The 19,712-nt window shown below is 42.1% G+C and overlaps 1 non-coding gene across 1 annotated transcript; it reads left to right on the top strand.

Annotated features, from left to right (window-relative positions):
- The first annotated feature begins 268 nt into the window (after nt 1–268).
- LOC114401015 lies at nt 269–375 on the top strand. The gene has a single exon (XR_003664131.1). It is a non-coding gene; the product is annotated as a small nucleolar RNA R71 (small nucleolar RNA).
- The last annotated feature ends 19,337 nt before the right edge of the window (nt 376–19,712 follow it).

The raw sequence follows: 19,712 nt of genomic DNA, 5'->3' as shown, positions 1-19,712 counted from the left end.
CAAGTTAACCAATGCATCCAGTTTGCCTTCAAGCTTCTTAGTTTCAGATGATGCAGATGGGTTTGTAGCTACCTCATGCACTCCTCTAATGACTATGGCATCATTTCTGGCGCTAAACTGCTGGGAGTTGGAGGCCATCTTTTCAATTAAATTTCTGGCTTCAGCAGGAGTCATGTCTCCAAGGGCTCCACCACTGGCAGCATCTATCATACTTCTCTCCATATTACTGAGTCCTTCATAAAAATATTGGAGAAGAAGCTGTTCTGAAATCTGATGGTGGGGGCAACTGGCTCATAGTTTCTTAAATCTCTCCCAGTACTCATACAGGCTCTCTCCACTGAGTTGTCTAATACCTGAGATATCCTTTCTGATGGCTGTGGTCCTGGAAGCAGGGAAAATTTTTTCTAAGAATACTCTCTTAAGGTCATCCCAGCTCGTGATGGACCTTGGAGCAAGGTAATATAGCCAGTCCTTTGCCACTCCCTCTAATGAATGAGGAAAAGCCTTCAGAAATATGTGATCCTCTTGGACATCTGGGGGTTTCATGGTGGAGCAGACAATGTGAAATTCTTTCAAATGTTTGTGCGGGTCTTCACCTGCAAGGCCATGAAACTTTGGAAGCAAATGAATCAGTCCAGTTTTAAGAACATATGGGACATCCTGATCAGGGTATTGGATGCACAAGCTTTCGTAGGTGAAATCAGGTGCAGCCATTTCCCTTAGAGTCCTCTCACGAGGTGGAGGTTGTGCCATGTTCTCAGAATGTGCAAAATCAGAATGCTCAGAATCAGAATGCTCAAAATTATAATGCTCAAGATCAGGATGTTCAAAATCACCAATAACAGAATGCACAGATTCACCAGTTATGGAATGCTCAGAATGATCAAAAGGTATAAAATGATGCCTAACTAATCTATGAAATGTCCTATCTATCTCAGGATCAAAGGGTTGTAAGTCAGATGGATTTCCTCTAGTCATACACTACATTCAGCATGCACACAACTAGTTGCTTTGTCATGTAAATAAAGGTGTAGGTTTGAACTACAACTACCCTCAAATGATATCCAAATGACTTGAAATTTTGTGAGCAACCCTATAAAATGATGAGAAGATAGCAAAAAAAATTTCAGACAAAAATTCAAAGTCTAACTATGAAAGCTAAAAATGGTAGGTTAAGAAAAATAAGTGAATAAAACTTGAAAAATAAAAAACTTTTGACAGAATCGCTTTTTTTGGATGATGGAGACCTCAGCCAGCCTATGGCAGGCTGCCACGGCGTAGGAAATGTTTTTCTACCCCAAATGCATATATAATAATTGTGATTCTGATAACCGGAGCAAAAGTTATGGCCGTTTGAAGTTTTGACAAACACAAAATTTGCTAGTTTTTTGGAACTTTCAAATCTGACCAAACTAAAGGCTCTAGCTATTTTTCTCACAAAATATGGATTAAAATAAGTTACCACAAAAAAATTCAGCCAAAAATAACAACCCTAGCTACTAAAACAAAAAATCTCAAATAATTCAGCATGGGTGGTCGCTAAAATCCGTCTCTAATTGATTTCTACTACTACTCTGTTTTTGCCGCAAGCACAATCTTCACAGCAAAACACCCAAGACTGAAACAGGGGAAACGCTTAATGGAAAAACTGAAACAGAACACACATTAAACAAAATACCAGGACACTAGACAACACTAACACACATACTAACACAATACTAACAATTAAACATAAAACACGAAAGGATTAAACACACAACACTAGCTAGCTATTATGAACCTTTGGACACTGCTCCCCGGCAACGGCGCCAAATTTGATCGAGGCCGTACCCAAATCAAATAAACATGAAAATGCAGTAACTAGGAAGTGATCCTAGGTCGTTTCCCAACGAGCAGTGACAAACCAAATGTTCATAATATACTTGCAGTAACAATAACAATAACGATTGGGGGGGGCTTGTTTGTTTTGTGATTAAAGAGCAGAACAAGTAAACTGGAATACGAAACTACTAATATTAAAAACGGGTTGTTTCCTCTGATTCAGAAGCCATTCTCTTATCCTGGGTTATGGAGAATTCTTCCCTAACAGTCAACCACTTAATCCAACCCTATTTCAATTTACTAAGCGAAAATCAACTTAGGGTTTTCAATAGGCACCACATACACCAGTTAGCCCTTCGTCCATTAAGCATGAACGCAAGTTAGGCTCAGAGGCAATTAATCGAACACGAAGCGTGCACTGATTAATATTCACGAATTTGGGATACTGGTGAAGGGAGAACTGCCAGGAAACCACATTACAAGCGAAACCTCAAAGAGAGTTGGGCTTCGTCCTCAAAAGGAAACAACACCAGAAAATCTAGCCTTCCATGGATTCAAACAGAAAACGCAATTGAAACATGAAGCAGAAACGTAAATGAACGGAAACGTAAATGAACAGAAACGTAAACGAACAGAAATGTAAAATGGAACAGAAACGTAAATGAGAGTAGAAGAAGAAGCAAGAACGAAATTGTAATTAGAAGCAGAAAACGTAAAATTGCATTACGAACTCAGAAGCATCAAAACAGAAAAACGAAAACCCTAAAACAAAGCTTTGAATAATGAATAGCATAACAGAATGCCTTGCACGAATCCCAAGGCAGCTATTTAAAAAGTCACTGGGCCCTATTACAATACTCTGGCCCAAAATGAAATAAACACTGAACAACATAAAATTGCGAAATTTCCAAATTAGATATTAACTAAGGTAAGCGCTACTTTATTTGCCCTCTTCAAGTCCACAACTAAAATCCGGATTAAGCCCAATGTTTCATTCATTCCTGAAATTAGATTAAAAACATCAAATTAGCTAAATGAGCCCAAATAATAAAACTGCCTAATTAATTGACAATTAAGACCAATCAATAATTAAAATGGTGCAAAAAGGGTTTAGAAAATAGAAGAAAATGATGGCACATCACACACTTTCTTTGATTGTTTTTTTTAACACAACTTATTTGTTGTGTGTGCTGATGTGCTTTACCTTCCACTTTACATCCCGGTTAACTCCCCGAAATTTGAGGCAAATTGCTTTGAACCATATGCTCTCCTAGAATCTAAGCAAAGTATCTGGAGATATTCACTCAAGTTCAAGGTTCAATTTTGAAAATGTAATTTAGCTCACAAAGGGTGCAAAGGATACAATTATAATTCAAGGTAAGCTTTTTGGTCAATTGGCTTGTATATACAATCATGGCCTTCCTCATGTCCTCATTCATACTTTTCATTCTAAAATTCAGAGATTGATGCAAAGACTATTACTCAATGCTAGTCGTTCACTCAGTTTAAGATCACACTCTCACCGGTTATGGTTCAAGCTTTTCTTTCTCAATCAATCTGTCTACTGACTCACAATTCTAATTGCAAGCTCACATTCTTGTTCTTTCTTTGTCTAACATACTGTCGCAACCTACCCTTCGGCAGGAGGGCGACGCGTGACTCGCGTGATGCGTGTTCCACGAAAGGAATACGCGCGGAGTCGCCACCAACGTTTATTTGAGGAAAACGTCGGAAAAACCGGAAAAGACGTGATCTACGAACTTTAAGTGAAAGGTTCGGGAGTTGTATTTACACACGGGGAAGGTATTAGCACCCCACACGTCCGTCACAAGGGACGACAGCCTTTAATCGAATGTGCAAACATGACTTTGATTTTTACGTTCCCTATTATGTCCTTATATCCTTTATACCTTTTTTATATTTTTTCTCTTTTTGTGGTCGACAAGGGTGTTTCCCTTTGCTCCTACGTATTCCTCAATTGTGATGAGGAAATCAGACCTACGTAGTTCTTTCTTATGCGTGAATCAAGTGATTCTTTTTTTACATGAAAGGTGATCATTTTAAGGCGTTGGACCTTAAAAAGGATCCATTTTACTTAGTAAGAAACAAAAATGATAAACTTTCAAAATCCTATTTTTGTGGACGAGCTTGACTAGGCGAGTTGACTTTAGCCTTAGTTTTACTTTAGTTATTAGTCAATTCAATTAAGAATGAGAAATCCCAAAGAGAAAACGTCCGATTGATTTTTCGCTTTATTTTACTAAAAGGTATTTTTTATTATTATATTATTATTTTACCTCTTTTTTGATTTCCAACGTGGTTACGGCACGACCGAACGGTGGGAATTCATTTTAACCAAAATTAACGGATGATACAATTCAAACGATCGGTGGAAATTTATTTTATTTTTAGATTAAGCGAGAAATGACTTAAATAAATGGCTTAAGCACGTCAAAAGGGGGTACAGAAAGTAAATGAAAAAGAGAATAAAAATACATGAAACAAAATGTGGACCACCACGGGTACATAGAATGAATTGAAAAGCTTGGTTTGAGGTACTTACCCGTTGAAGACTGAAGAAAACGAAGAACGAACGATGAATCTTGAAGAACGGTCGAGAATCTTCGTGTAATTACTCACGGAAACGTTACGGAAGCGCCTCGGCTTGGATTTTCTCCACGGAACTAATTTTCCTCAGCTATTTCGAGAGAGAGAGAAGTGCCTAAGGGGCTGAACCCTTTTCTACTTCACTTCTCCCCCTATTTATAGAAAATTGGGGGAGAAGCTTGCCACCCAGCTCGCCCAGGCGAGCAAGGTTGCTTCCTCCAGAAGCAACAGCCTTCTGGAGGAATCTTCTGGAGGGCCCAAGTGGGCTTGGTTGCTATTTGCACCCCCATTTTTACTAAATACACCCCCTGTCTTTTTTTTTTGTGATTCTTTTTTCGTAAAGTTACGAAAACTTACGAATTTCGTAACGATACTTGTTTTCTTTCAGTAATGTTACGAAACCTTGCGGATTACATAATCATTCCCTTTTTTGACCTACGGAATGTTACGGAACCTCACTAATTGTGCAACAATGCTTCCTTTTGATTTCCGGTGTGTCACGGAACCTTACGGATTGTGCATCAATATTTTCTTTTGATTTCCAGCACGTCATGGAATTTCACAAATTGCCTAATGATGGGTGCCAAGCACCTCACAAGGACCAAACAAAAGTTGCATGCCACCAAGCAAAGGTCCCCGGACGAAATTAGGGTATGACAGTTGCCCCTCTTTACTTGTCTTTTATTGGAGATAAAAGGGAAGTAAAGATAAGACACTAATTTCGTTCCTCTCGGTTGACGAGAGTCGCGGGTGACCATAAAATATCTCTGCATGCAACTAACACGTTGTCCCCGGGGGAAGAAAGGGTGCAGAAGACGATGTCGGTCTCTGCATGCTATCAGGCTTTTCGTCTTACAGATAGCAAAAAGAATGTTTATACGGATAACCACTCGGGTATCTCAGCCCGTCAGCGTGACTCAAATGTCAGTATGACAGATCTTGTGAGTCCGGAAGATGACGTAAATCTCCGCATGTCAACGGGCTTGTCGGCCACGATTGACGAAGAGCGCAGAAGACGACGTTAGTCTCTGCGTGCTATCAGGCTTTTCGTCTTACAAACAACAAAAAAAAAAGAATGTTTATACGGATAACCACTCGGGTATTTCCGCCCGTCAGCGTGACTCAAATGTCAGTATGACAGATCTTGTGAGCGCGGAAGATGACGTAAATCTCCGCGTGTCAACGGGCTTGTCGGCCGCGATTGACGAAGGGCGTAGAAGACGACGTTAGTCTCTGCGTGCTATCAGGCTTTTCGTCTTACAGACAGCAAAAAGTTTTTAAAGTGCGGACAACCACTTGGGTATCTCCGCATGTCACGTGACTCCAGTGCAAGCATGACAGAACTTGTGAGGGTGGCCGACAAAAGTGAGGCTCTTCCTCCTACGTATCCTCCAATGAGGAACTCAGACCTACGTAGTTCTAGATAACTTGTGAGACTTGAAAAAGTCTCCACCGGAAGATGCTGACATCTTCGGAAAGGGCGCAGATGACCACATTGGCCTCTGCTCGTCAATCACACTTGGGGTCACTGAATGACGAGGTGCGGATAACTGTAAGGTGTCTCCGCGGGCTACCAGCTCTTGGGTCATGGTAACAAAAAGCGGCGTGGTCAACAAAAGCAGGGCTTTTGCTCCTACGTATCCTCAAATGAGGAACTCAGACCTACGTAGTTCTGGATAACTTGTGAGACTTGAAAAAGTCTCGGTGTTTTCTCCACTAAAATGCAAACATGCTTTAGTAAAGAGACCAATATTCCAACTGATTAGAGCATCATATGCCTTTTTGAGTGAAAAACAATGCGTCTACCGGGGAAGGAGAGTCTGCTGATGAAACCCCCCCATAACCATAAATGAGATTTTGGATGTTAGCATTTCGTTTCTAAATGACCATTTAGAGGAAACACTGGGTTCAACAAAAATAGAAGAAAATCACTCAGAGTGTATCAACCTCGCACAGGTAAGTGTTTCATCCTAATTCTGAACCATAGATATGTCACGACTTGACTTTGCGAATTATTTCCTATCAAATCAAAGAGTACATGCGTGATCGTGGATCAATAGGACTTCCCTTGGAAATGGGTTCTTTTGGTGGGTTTTTCAGCTTTTGATTGATTTGATTTTTTTCTGGCTTTCTTCCTTTTCTGTTCTTGTTTGATGCGAGGCGAACAAGTCACCGACGCACAGGATTTTGGTTGGTAATCAAAGGGAGAAGACCACTTTAGGTCATGGTTTCCTTTCCTTCCTTTTGTTCATTTGGTGACAATTCTGTATTGTTCAGATATTGTCTGGTCCAAAGACCTTTCTGCACATTTCTTCTGGTTTCTTTCGATCCTTGATCAGGAACTTTCTTTCCTTCCTTTTTTACTTTCTCCCATTCTTTGGTTGGGAATTTTCTTTCTTCTCTTTTCGCTTTCTCCCACTCTTTGATTGGGAATTTCCTTTCCCTTTTTTTTTGCTTTCTCTTTGATTGGAAATTTTCTTTCTCTTCTTTTTTTTGCTTTCTCTTTGATTGGAAATTTTCCTTCTCTTCTTTTTTGCTTCCGAGAGTAAGGATTGACATTCTCACCCTGGGTCAAGGTTTATGGTGAGTTAGGATTTTGGCTCAAGGCTTGTAGAATGGCTAGACATGATACATGTCAGGGTTTGGTTTGGTTCAAGGATAACAAGGGATGCCCCACATTATTTCCATGACACAAATGCAAAAATGATGATTTGGAAACTTTATGCAAAACTGGTCATGCATGCACCTATGTGGACACTCAAGTGTCAAATTTTTATGGTCATGTGATGCTAGGGCTCAGGATTCATTTCCTCTATTTTAGTCAACCCAATGTTTCCAAAATATGTTCTTTTATCCATTTGTGCATTTATCCGAGTCCATTTTGGGCGTCCAGGAAAATTTTCACAGCGTTCACCCTTCAAATGTGTACACACATTTTTTTTCAAAAATTGGTTATGATCAGTGAATTTTTTCAAAGAAAAGCTGGAAGTTATCTCTTTTCAAAAGCATGTTGGTTTTTTAGCTAGACAACTTATTATTCTTTTTTCTCCTTTTTTTATATTATCATTTGTTTATTTCTTTTTCTTGTTTGTTTTTTTTTTTCATGAGGTATTTTGCTACCTAAACATGTGTATATTTTTGTGAGGTATTTTTGCTATATACATGCATATCCAAGGTATCTTGCTACCTAAACATATATATATATATTTTGTGAAGTGTGTTTTTTTGTTTACATACATGCATATCTAAGGTATCTTTCTACCTAAACATACATATATATATATTTTGTGAAGTATTTTTTTGTTACATACATGCATATCTAAGGTATCTTTCTACCTAAACATAAATACATATATTTTGTGAGGTATGACTACCTTCCGAGCTTGCGCTTGTTTTATTTAAATTCCCAGGATCATGAACAACTAGGTGCGTCCTACTATAAAAAGTGATCAAATAACAAGCATAGATTCAAAAGGTACTAGGTTGCCTCCTAGTAGCGCTTCTTTAACATCTTGAGCTGGACGCCTTATGACTTGTCAGTCACTGACCTAGTACTTTGCTTACCTTTGGCTCTGGACTTGGTCGCCTATTGGTCGGCCATGGGTCGTAAACAATACTCAAACCTTTTTGTGGATGAGCAGAGGTGAACTCTAGAGGTGGTGGCGGTGCGTCTGTTGCCCGCTGCCGGCCATCCCCAGGCTGCTGTGGTGTTTCGCCCTACGCCTGCCTGGAGACGCAGTATTTATTGATGAAAGCTCAATTAGTAGGGGGCCTGATGCCCTTGCTGGAGGTGACAGGTACTCCGTAGAACTGACAGAGACCCGTAATTAGAGCTTGACAACTCCAAGACCCTGTTGGACTTCTTTGGGTCCACCGGGTGTCCTGCGGGCGCGATCCCTGCAAACAATAGATGACATCAGAAATCAGTTGGGGAGAGGTGCGTACTCACCTAGGTCATGATGGCATGAACTTGATGGGGGGGACGGGCGCCCTGTAGGACTGATAGAGGCCTGTAACCAGAGCAGGAAACCCCAAGGCCCTGTTGGACTTTTCCGGGTCCACTGGGTGTCTTCTGGGCACGATCCCTGCAAATAGTTGATGGCATTAGAAATTAGTTGGAAATAATGCATACCTACCTATGTCGGGACAGCACAGACCAACTGATACTTCCGCAGGGGGAGATTGGCACTGCAGTCACTGGGCAGAATGTTGCTAAGTAGCAATGTCATCTATATGTGTGTAAGAGTGGTCATGTTGGTGCGCATGATCCGCACTCGTCTCTTTGCAGCGGCACGGGTGAAATCTTGCCCCGGTATGCATAGTTGCTGTGTGATAGCCTCCCTCTCTGGTTGTGCTCGCACAGTTGGCCCTCCTCCAATATCAAGGGGTGGCCCAGGAACCGTTAAAAGGAAACTACTGGCCCCTTAACCGGGAGTGCAAGTCTCGGTTAAGCATTTAAGGGCAGAGGACCTTAAATTCTCTTAAGGTGTGGATGTGGAGCACACTGAAAATGAGGACATGTAGCCCTCTAAAGGTGAGGGCGTGCAGCCCTCTCAAGGCGAGGATGTGTAGTCCTCTGGAGGTGAGGCCATGCAGCCCTCTGATGGCGAGGACGAATAGTCATCTCAAGGTGAGGGCGTGCAGCCCTCTGTTGGCGAGGACGTGTAGTCCTTTCAAGGTGAGGGCGTGCAGCCCTCTGTTGGCGAGGACGTGTAGTCCTCTAAAGGTGAGGGCGTGTAGCCCTACGAAGGTGAGGACATGCAGTTCTCTGATGGCGAGGGCGTGTAGCCCTCTGAAGGTGAGGGCGTGCAGTCCTGTAATGGCGAGGACGTGTAGTCCTCTCAAGGTGAGGGCGTGCAGCCCTCTGTTGGCGAGGATGTGTAGTCCTTTCAAGGTGAGGGCGTGCAGCCCTCTGTTGGTGAGGACGTGTAGTCCTCTAAAGGCGAGGGCGTGTAGCCCTACGAAGGTGAGGACATGCAGTTCTCTGATGGCGAGGGCGTGTATCCCTCTGAAGGTGAGGACGTGTAGTCCTCTGAAGGTGAGGGTAACTAGTACCCAAGGCGAGGGCGGGTAGCCCTCTCAAGGCGAGGACGTGTAGTCCTCTGGAGGTGAGGGTGTGCAGCCCTCTGATTGTGAGGACGTGCAGTCCTCTCAAGGCGAGGACGTGTAGTCCTCTCAAGGTGAGGACGTGCAGTCCTCTGAAGGCGAGGATGTGTAGTCCTCTAAAGGCGATAGGTACAAGTACCCAAGGGTCCACCCTTATGAGAAAGCAAGAGATCGACTCATCGAGAGGGCCGGTCATCCCAAATCCATAAGATTTGGACATTAGATGTAGGAAATCTATGCAGTTAACATGATTTTTAGGGATGCAGATGCATGCAACCTTTGTGGTGAAATTTGGTAAATGCGGACCTCATATGAAACAATGCAATGTAATGGAAAGTTGTACAATGTTCATGACATTCATTCCCTATTTTGTGATTTTGATTTTGATTTGATTTTTTTTTCTTTGGAAAACACAAATTGACTGTCCTTTTGAAAGAGGTGATAGTCCATGCAACCTTATCCTATCTTTTGCAAATCTCTCCGAGAACTCCCTCAGAGTGTGTGTTCTGTTTGATTTAGTCACTTGACCATTTTGGAGTGACGGCAATGGAGTCGTTTGATGTTTAATCAATCCATTGAAATCCTAGGGTTTGTCCCCCTTTTTTTGTTAAAAACATCGATGGGTGAGAACTTTTGATCAGCCCCTATGTTCACTTGAGGCTCATGCACGGTGCCCCTCATTGCCCCAGTGTAAGGCTTTGAGGTACCAATCGTTGTCTTTCGTCATGACCTTGTAGGAGGGAACCTATTGTGTGAGAACTTCTACTCTGCCCCTAGGTTCACTTGAGGCTCATGCACGATGCCCCTCATTGCCCTAGTGTAAGGCTTTGAGGTACCAATCATTGTCTTGTTTTCATAGCCTCGTAGTGAGGAAGAATGAAAGAAGCAGTTGATTCTTGCAAAAAGAATTTTCCAAGGACGAGAAATAGTTGAAGGATTTTTTTGATGGATTAAGTCAAATGACTCCTATGTAGAAGCAAGATGTTTTGATGTTTTGATGATGCCAAAGGATCAAGTGCTTCCAAGTTTTATTCAAGACAAGAATCCAAGAAAATTAAGATATATGATCAAGTTGATCTCTAGAATCTTAGGAAGAAGTTTCCAAATTGAAAAAGCAAAAGGTTTGGCCAAAGACTTCTATCTAAATCAATTTAAATTGAGATTTACTCTCTGGTAATCAATTACCAGCAGCTGAAAATGTTTATAACAGTCACTAGAAATTTGAATTCAAAATTTATAATGTGTAATCGATTACACATGGGTGGTAATTGATTACCAGCAGTTTATTCAAATTTTAAAGCCTGTAATCGATTTCACAAGTCTTGTAATCGATTACCAGAGGAGATTTTCATAAAATAATTTACAAGAATCACATCTATTCAAATGGTTTATGAATGGCCATCAAAGGTGACTTGGAAACACGAATTTAAAGAGAGTTTTCATTGCCCAAAAAGTTTTATCCTCTCAAAAGATTAAGAGTTTTTCTGAACTGAAATGTCTTATCCTCTCAAAAAGATTCCTTGGTCAACCACTTGCATATTCAATAAGGAATTTTGATTGATCTTCATTGTACAATCTATCTCTTTTAAGAGAGATTTCTTCTTCTTATTTCTGAAAAGGGATTAAGAGACTGTGGGTCTCTTGTTGTAGAGGATTCCTGAGCACAAGGGAAGGGTTGTCCCTGTGTGGTTCAGACTTTGTAAAAGGAGTTTTACAAAGAGAGTGGAAAATCTCAAGTGGATTGCTTGAGGACTGGACGTAGGCGCGGGAAGTGGCTGAACCAGTATAAATCAAGTTTGCATTCCTCTCTTCCTTTAAACTTCTTTTATTTATTGCTATTTATCTTTTGCTTTAAAGAAGTTTATTTTGAATTGTCTTTTGAGTAATTCATGTTAAGGGTGCATTGTTAATCCAAAAAGAAAGAGTGATAGTTCAATTGGGGAATAGTCTTTGCATCTTAATTCAACCCCCCCCCCCTTTCTTAAGATAACTGAGGCCATTTGTCCGACATCCTATTCTTGACAACTCGGTTCTCTAAGAAGACAAACTTTTCGGAATGATAAAATGAGGTCACATGAACGTCTATATTTTTACATGAAAACACACTCAATCAATTGCCCCCTCTTCTTCTTCTTTTTTTTTTTTACTCGTCGTTTTACGACACCCCCACCAACGTGCAAGATGAGTAATCTCTGATTGAACGGTCTTGGAAGTCAACACTCAGGAGCGCAGGTTGCTTGAGCAAACAGACCAATGGCTTACACTCACATTCCGGTGGAAGTTGAATAAGCAAAGATGTGTTTGTGAGAGGATGAGAGACGGAATTTGGGGTGAACCTTACAGGCTTTTTGCTGCAAAATTCCTTTTTGTTGGTGTTTTTGGTTTGTGCTAAAGGTGGTCTTCGTCATTGGAAGTGCGGTAGACAGGCTTTGTGGTTGATTTAGGGATGGCCTTTGTGGATAACTGGGTGGTGGGTAAGGAGGAGGTTTGTTATTGGCTGAGTAATGACATTGTTGGGTTGGCGGGAAACTTGGCCGTATAGGAATGGTAGTCACAGCATGGGTTTTTCCCTCTTTCTCACCCTCTTCATTTGCCCCAGTTTTCTCAGTCGTCCTAGTAGGATGATCAAATTTGCCTCTTTTCGGACCCACATCGATCCTTTCACTGGCAAAGACCAAGTCCGCAAAGGTTTGAGGGTGCCTAGCCCACCATCTTTTCATAGTAGAGTACCGATAATGTGTCTACCATCACGATTATCGTCTCCCTTTCCATCATTGGGGGTACCACCTGGGCCGCCAGATCCCTCCACCTTTTGGGCGTGTTCTTTGAAAGATCCGTCCCCCTTTTTGCACATGTGCTGTAGTTGCATCCTATCCGGAACCATATCAAAATTGTACTGATACTGCCTAACAAAGGCAACCATTAGGTCCTTCCAAGAATGGACTCGGGAAGGTTCCAAGTTAGTGTACCAGGTAACAGCTACCCCAGTAAGACTTTCTTGGAAGGAATGTATCAGCAATTCCTCATCTTTTGCTATTCCCCCATCTTCTGACAATACATCTTTAGATGGTTCTTGGGACAAGTAGTCCCCTCATACTTGTCAAAGTCCAGCACCTTGAACTTGGGAGGGGTGATGATATTGGGTACTAGGAACAACTCTTCTAGGTTAGCAAAGGCATAATCTTCACCTCCTTCAATGGCCCTGAGCCTTTCCTCTAGATGATCCAACTTTCCCATTTATGCCATAGTCATGAGGGTTTTTAACCACTGTGGAACGTGAGGGTTGTGGTTGTGGATGATACTGAGGGCCCTCCAAAGTGTTTTGCAGGGGTATACCACCAACTGCTTGCCCTTCAGCGGCATATCCGAGGCAAGGCTCGAAGTCGGCTAGATCGTGGTGGGGAATTTCATGTGTCTCCTCCATGGGTCGAGAGACATGTGCATGATCAGATTGAGGTTGTTGGCTCTTAGAGTATGGGAGTGGAGTTATTGACATCCTCATTGGGAATGTACGCCACATTGGGTGGTGTATAGTTTGGGAGGCAAGCCATATGGCGGGAAGGCGTGCTTGTTTTGAATTTGCACATCATGGGGTCATTCGTACTTCCCAAATCTTTGCCTACCATATTTGAGGTTGGATGATTCATTTGCTTGAGGCCAGATGGGAGCATCGGGTTCACCTTAGCGACAGCACTAGTAGCTGCAACTATAACCGCATTGGCTTCCATTATCTTCTTCATGCTCATCATGGCCTCCATCATTGTGGCCATTTTCTCTTTCATGGCCTCCATGCCGGCCTTCATCTTCTCTTGCACCTCCTCTGCTTCACCCATTACTCTAGCTCTAGCACGAGTTCGGTAAGGGCGCCGTAAAGCGTGTCCCTTTCTTTTTTATAACAATGATTAAGTTCAGTTTATTTTATTTTATTTTATTTTTCAAGGAAAGAATGCAATGAGCAATGCAACCAATGAAAAGCATGGATGTATGCGAATGATGTACAGTTGAAGTATTGCGAATTTTTACGCAGGATATGGGGTTGAATCAATTTAGATTTTCAACATGGTCCATGACATCTTTGTCAAGGTGAAACTGGAAGCAACAAGGACATCAAAAATCCTAAATATGTTTGGCAGTAGACGAAGCAGTGATGTGACTCGATTCATCTTTTGCCCCAATTTTGCAAGACGGTTACTTCCATATTTCAACTTGACTTGATGAACCTTTTTGTAAAAGCATGAGCTTGGTTCAACCCTATAATCCAAGGAATGGCAATTCTGATCGCCAATACTTCAACAACATCTCATAGGGATGAATGACTCGGGCATACTTTAAGCTATGCATGGAAAATGTAATTATGAAATTGAGATGCCCGAAGAAACACCATTTCCTAGTTAACCATGCATTAGGTACCATGTTCAATTATTTTGTTTTGTTGTTGTGTGTTTTTTTTTTTAGAAATGGGTTTATGATCCCAACATGGTTGGCTCATGGTGCCTAACACATGCAACTAAGAATGTAGTGTGAAGTTTCACGCTTCCCCTTTGTTTTTGTTTTGTAGAGGAAAACGCAAGGATGAGCAAACATGAAAACAAATGGTATGCAATTTTGCAGATCAAAAAGTTTGTTGAACGCATATGCATGATGATGCCATGACTCATGCAAAATGTGAGGCTGGAATATGATAACGGACAAATGCAGGAACGATATGTTCATTATGATGTTATGAAGAGATGCTTAAGCGATGCATGATATGAATGCATTTTACGGACACGAGAGCCTCGAAAATTATCTCTTCTTACTTGCGCATTTGGGGGCGCAATGCCCCATGTGTACAATTAAGAAGGTGATATGGACCTTCCGGCTTCCCGTGACAAAGGACGAGACCAACATACAATGCATGCAAGAGATAAAATGCGGGAGTGACTTGATTCGCACTGATTTTTGGAGTAAAAACGTGGGATAAACTCAATTTATTCAAAAAGTTATAACTAGTCAAGATCTGAGTGACAATACAAACTTCCTAGCGGTTTCTAATCATATGGTCCATTAAGTCTATCATATGCTGACAATAGCTGAGAAGTCCGTGGATCTCCTTGGGGGCGGAGTAGGTGTCCGCCATTGCTTTGGCCTTGGCTAGCAATCGGGGAAGTTCTTGACTCCTGTTCAAAGTAAGAGCAAATCGATCCATCCTCATTGTTGCCTCTTGGTGCAATGAATCAATTACCCTTTCCCTTGCTTCCCTTTCTGCTGATATCTTGGCGTACTCATCCTCTAGCCTTTGCTCGTGAGTCGCCGCTAGATTTAGCTTCTCTTTGCACTCATCGATGATGGCCCACATATTCCCTTCAGTCTTGCTTTAACTGTTGGGACAAATTTCTTTTCGACCTAAGGCAAACCTTTAGCTCGTCCTTCCAGATCATGCCTTTGACCCGTGATGATTCCTTTCACCTTTTCGGAGCTTGAGCTCACTATTGCTGCCCTATAAAGCCCCTCAAAACTTGTTTTGGTCGTGTTCTTCCTTTTGGGCTTTCTTGGTTTCTCATTCCAAGGCATCATCGGTGGCCATATTGACGTCCCTTAGTTCATCATACTCTCTTCAGACTTTGATGGCTATGGACTTGAACTTCTCTTTGACTACCCAGGCTCTTTCAAGCTTTTCCTTTAGGGCTTGTACCTCATCAGTTTCTTCCGAGGCTTTAACCTCATTGTCTCTCACAGTCTTTAGATTTGGGAGCCAATCCAATCCTTGTGTCCGGACTCTCAGCCACTTATGATAGCCGCCGATGATCCTATTACTGCTTCCCCTAAGCTCTCTGTCCTTTCTTCACGCCGCATCCCATGCCTTGCGAACTCCTTGGAGTACCCTCGCGTTGTGGTCACTGAAACCCCATGCGATGAAAGGCGTGATGCTTTCGTCTGATGGCACTCCTCTCATGGGGTAGCCAAGCTGTCTTATGGCGAGGACAGGATTATAATTAATACAACCCCTTGTTCCCATCAAGGGAACATTTGGACATCCTTCGCATGAAGACAGAATCCTGATTCTTCCGTCCTTCTAGCGAGGGAACCAATTAACAGACGCCCGTCCATGCTAGCCAAGAGTTGGTCCCAATTCGCCTTTCCTTTTTCGACGCATGAGCGGTGACCTTGTAGCGGATAGACAGGCCTACCTTCTTGGAGAAAAAGGTGTGAAACCAGCCACACATAGAGAGCCAGTGCACAACAAACAATTCTTGCGCTGCTCTTTTCATATCCCCGGTCGAACGTGTCATACATGGCCAAAATGGCAACGACCGGGCTTTCCTTGCCATGATGAAAGGCGAGGAAAGCGTCAATCGCTGCTAGGTCCACTAACCCTTCCATATTCGGAAAGAGGACAACTCCAAAGATCAAAAGCGCCAAGATGTCAATAAAAGAAAGCCCATTCGCCTTGATTTGCCAAGGCCTTTGCCCTTTCCTCCAAACACTTCCTTGGTACTCCGACTACCCCATTCCTGTTTTGCTTTACAAGGTCCAACTCTTATGCTGAGATTTTCACTACCTTGGCAACTCTTGTCGTGGAGGGATAGAACCCAGAGAAAAGATATGGCTTCCTTCCTCCCAGTGGGCATCCCAGGATTTCTTCAAACTCTTTCACAGTCGGCACTAGCTGGAAGTCCTCAAATGTGAAGCACCTTAGGGGCTGGTGATAATACTGGGAAAGGGATGCAATCGGTTCCATGGAGACTTCTACCCTAGCTAAGTCCCAAATCTTACCATAGGCTTTGCGGAAGGCTTGCCTTTGAAGTTGACCCATTAATTGCCCCAACTCTCGTAAACTAGTGACCTCTAAGCTCTTGATTTTGACTTGATAGAACCTCTTTTTAAGCGAAGGCTTTTGACTTGATCCCATGTTTTACTAAAGTGAAATAAAATCTAGTGCGAATCAAAACTCCGACATCTATCATGGGTGGAATGGATGAATGCATGAAGAAATGCATATGACACAGATGCAATTTATGAATACGGGAGCCCGGGAAATTGTCTCCTTCTTAGATACAAGGTCTTGGGGTAGTACAGTGCCCGACGTATGTATTTAAGAAGGTGACACGAACCCTCCGTTGGTTTGCCAAAGAGAGGGGATCAAGACAGAACCCGTGCATGATGCATAGGCGAAAGGCATAACACGAGGATGTACATAACACAACAATATTCACAATCAAATATAAGCAAAAGGGTACATGGCACTTAGGACTACATGCATGGCAGTGTGAAAAATGGCACGCAGCGTGTTTGCTCCGTGCCCCTATTTTAGGGACCTATAAGGGAGAGAGCTAACTAGGCTTTTAGTGATAATCCCCAAGGTGGCCATATCTCTCTTGATGGTCTCTAGAGGTATCATCCCCTTCGAAGAACATACTGCAGCAGTAGGGACTACTAGCAACAATATGTTTTCAAAGAGAAAAACTCTAGATGAGGGTTCACTGTAATCAAGCAAGTCGGAGACCTAGCATGATCACAGATTCACCTCCACTCCTTATGTTCGCACGAACCCGGGTATAGGGCCCCTTTTTCAACTCACAGTGTGTGCAAATAGTGTTGGTGTTTGTGTGCATCAAATGAATAAATATTTACCTCATGCATACATTTTAAAACGCACTAACAGCAACAAAGAGTTTTATATACACAAGAACATAAGACAAATAAAGGGAAACCAACAAAGGATAAAGTCATGATAAAACATTGCACAAGATTAAATGGCCTAACTCTCTAAAAATAATCCCCAGTGGAGTCGCCAACTGTCGCAACCTACCCTTCGGCGGGAGGGCGACGCGTGACTCGCGGGATGCGTGTTCCACGAAAGGAATACGCGCGGAGTCGCCACCAACGTTTATTTGAGGAAAACGTCGGAAAAACCGGAAAAGACGCGATCTACGAACTTTAAGGGAAAGGTTCGGGAGTTGTATTTACGCACGGGGAAGGTATTAGCACCCCACACGTCCGTCACAAGGGACGGCAGCCTTTAATCGAATGTGCAAACATGACTCTGATTTTTACGTTCCCTTTTATGTCCTTATATCCTTTATACCCTTTTTATATTTTTTCTCTTTTTGTGGTCGACAAGGGTGTTTCCCTTTGCTCCTACGTATTCCTCAATTGTGATGAGGAAATCAGACCTACGTAGTTCTTTCTTATGCGTGAATCAAGTGATTCTTTTTTTACTTGAAAGGTGATCATTTTAAGGCGTTGGACCTTAAAAATGATCCATTTTACTTAGTAAGAAACAGAAATGATAAACTTTCAAAATCCTATTTTTGTGGACGAGCTTGACTAGGCGAGTTGACTTTAGCCTTAGTTTTACTTTAGTTATTAGTCAATTCAATTAAGAATGAGAAATCGCAAAGAGAAAACGTCCGATTGATTTTTCGCTTTATTTTACTAAAAGGTATTTTTTATTATTATATTATTATTTTACCTCTTTTTTTATTTCCAACGTTGTTACGGCACGACCGAACGGTCGGAATTCATTTTAACCAAAATTAACGGATGATACAATTCAAACGATCGGTGGAAATTTATTTTATTTTTAGATTAAGCGAGAAATGACTTAAATAAATGGTTTAAGCACGTCAAAAGGGGGTACAGAAAGTAAATGAAAACGAGAATAAAAATACATGAAACAAAATGTGGACCACCACGGGTACATAGAATGAATTGAAAAGCTTGGTTTGAGGTACTTACCCGTTGAAGACTGAAGAAAACGAAGAACGAACGATGAATCTTGAAGAACGGTCGAGAATCTTCGCGTAATTACTCACGGAAACGTTACGGAAGCGCCTCGGCTTGGATTTTCTTCACGGAACTAATTTTCCTCAGCTATTTCGAGAGAGAGAGAAGTGCCTAAGGGGCTGAACCCTTTTCTACTTCACTTCTCCCCCTATTTATAGAAAATTGGGGGAGAAGCATGCCACCCAGCTCGCCCAGGCGAGCAAGGTTGCTTCCTCCAGAAGCAATAGCCTTCTAGAGAAATCTTCTGGAGGGCCCAAGTGGGCCTGGTTGCTATTTGCACCCCCATTTTTACTAAATACACCCCCTGCCTTTTTTTTGGTGATTCTTTTTTTGTAAAGTTACGGAAACTTACGAATTTCATAACGATACTTGTTTTCTTTCCGTAATGTTACGGAACCTTGCGGATTACATAATCATTCCCTTTTTTGACCTACGGAATGTTACGGAACCTCACTAATTGTGCAATGATGCTTCCTTTTGATTTCCGGTGTGTCACGGAACCTTACGGATTGTGCATCAATATTTTCTTTTGATTTCCGGCACGTCACGGAATTTCACAAATTGCCTAATGATGGGTGCCAAGCACCTCACAAGGACCAAACAAAAGTTGCATGCCACCAAGCAAAGGTCCCCGGACGAAATTAGGGTATGACACATACACACTAGCTCAAACTTATGAAAAGAAACACAAACTTCATCATAATCATGCATTCAATCCAAAATCAGATTACAACACCCATTTCACAAAAAGATAAAAGTGTTTCATTGCATAATCATCATGATCAAGTCAAACTATTTCGTATGCTTCAAAACATGCATGCTAACTCTTCACAAAAAGTATAAGTGTATAATTATAAACGTAAACCAAAATTACTAAAAACAATGTACTGAAACTAATATAGTTATAATCATTATCCAAAAAGAAAAATCATCAAGAATTTTAAATCCTTGAGACAGATCCTATGTATTCTGAGTCTGAGCATCCTTTTCATCTATCAAGTGATGTACTGGGGTAGCTGGTGGAGAGGTGTTCAGTGCCAGGACTGGTGTGGTCTGGTCCTCTGGTATGTCAAGTAAAAGAGTGGAAGTGTCAACTGCAGGCTGTGGTGAGGAGAGGCCCGCCACTGGAGTAGGAGGCTCTGATGTGCCCTTAAGGGATCTCTCAGGAGTTGTAGTAGTCTCTGGTCTCACCTGTTCTTCCCCTGCCTCAGGATGAAGAGTGAATGGCTCTGGAATAGTGGTCTCAGAGGAAGCATCATGTACCTATTGGGGTACTTGGGTTGTGGGACCTTCACCTTTCCTATCAAGAGAAGGTTGGTCCCCAGGCCAGGCTACCCTTTTCTAAGAACTGCTCCATTGATAGAATGGATCCTGGAGGAGCTACCACCGATAGACTCTGCAGCAATAGA

Source organism: Glycine soja, chromosome 19, assembly GCF_004193775.1.
Source record: "Glycine soja cultivar W05 chromosome 19, ASM419377v2, whole genome shotgun sequence".
Taxonomy (NCBI): domain Eukaryota; kingdom Viridiplantae; phylum Streptophyta; class Magnoliopsida; order Fabales; family Fabaceae; genus Glycine; species Glycine soja.
This window is presented reverse-complemented; position numbering and strand designations above follow the sequence as displayed.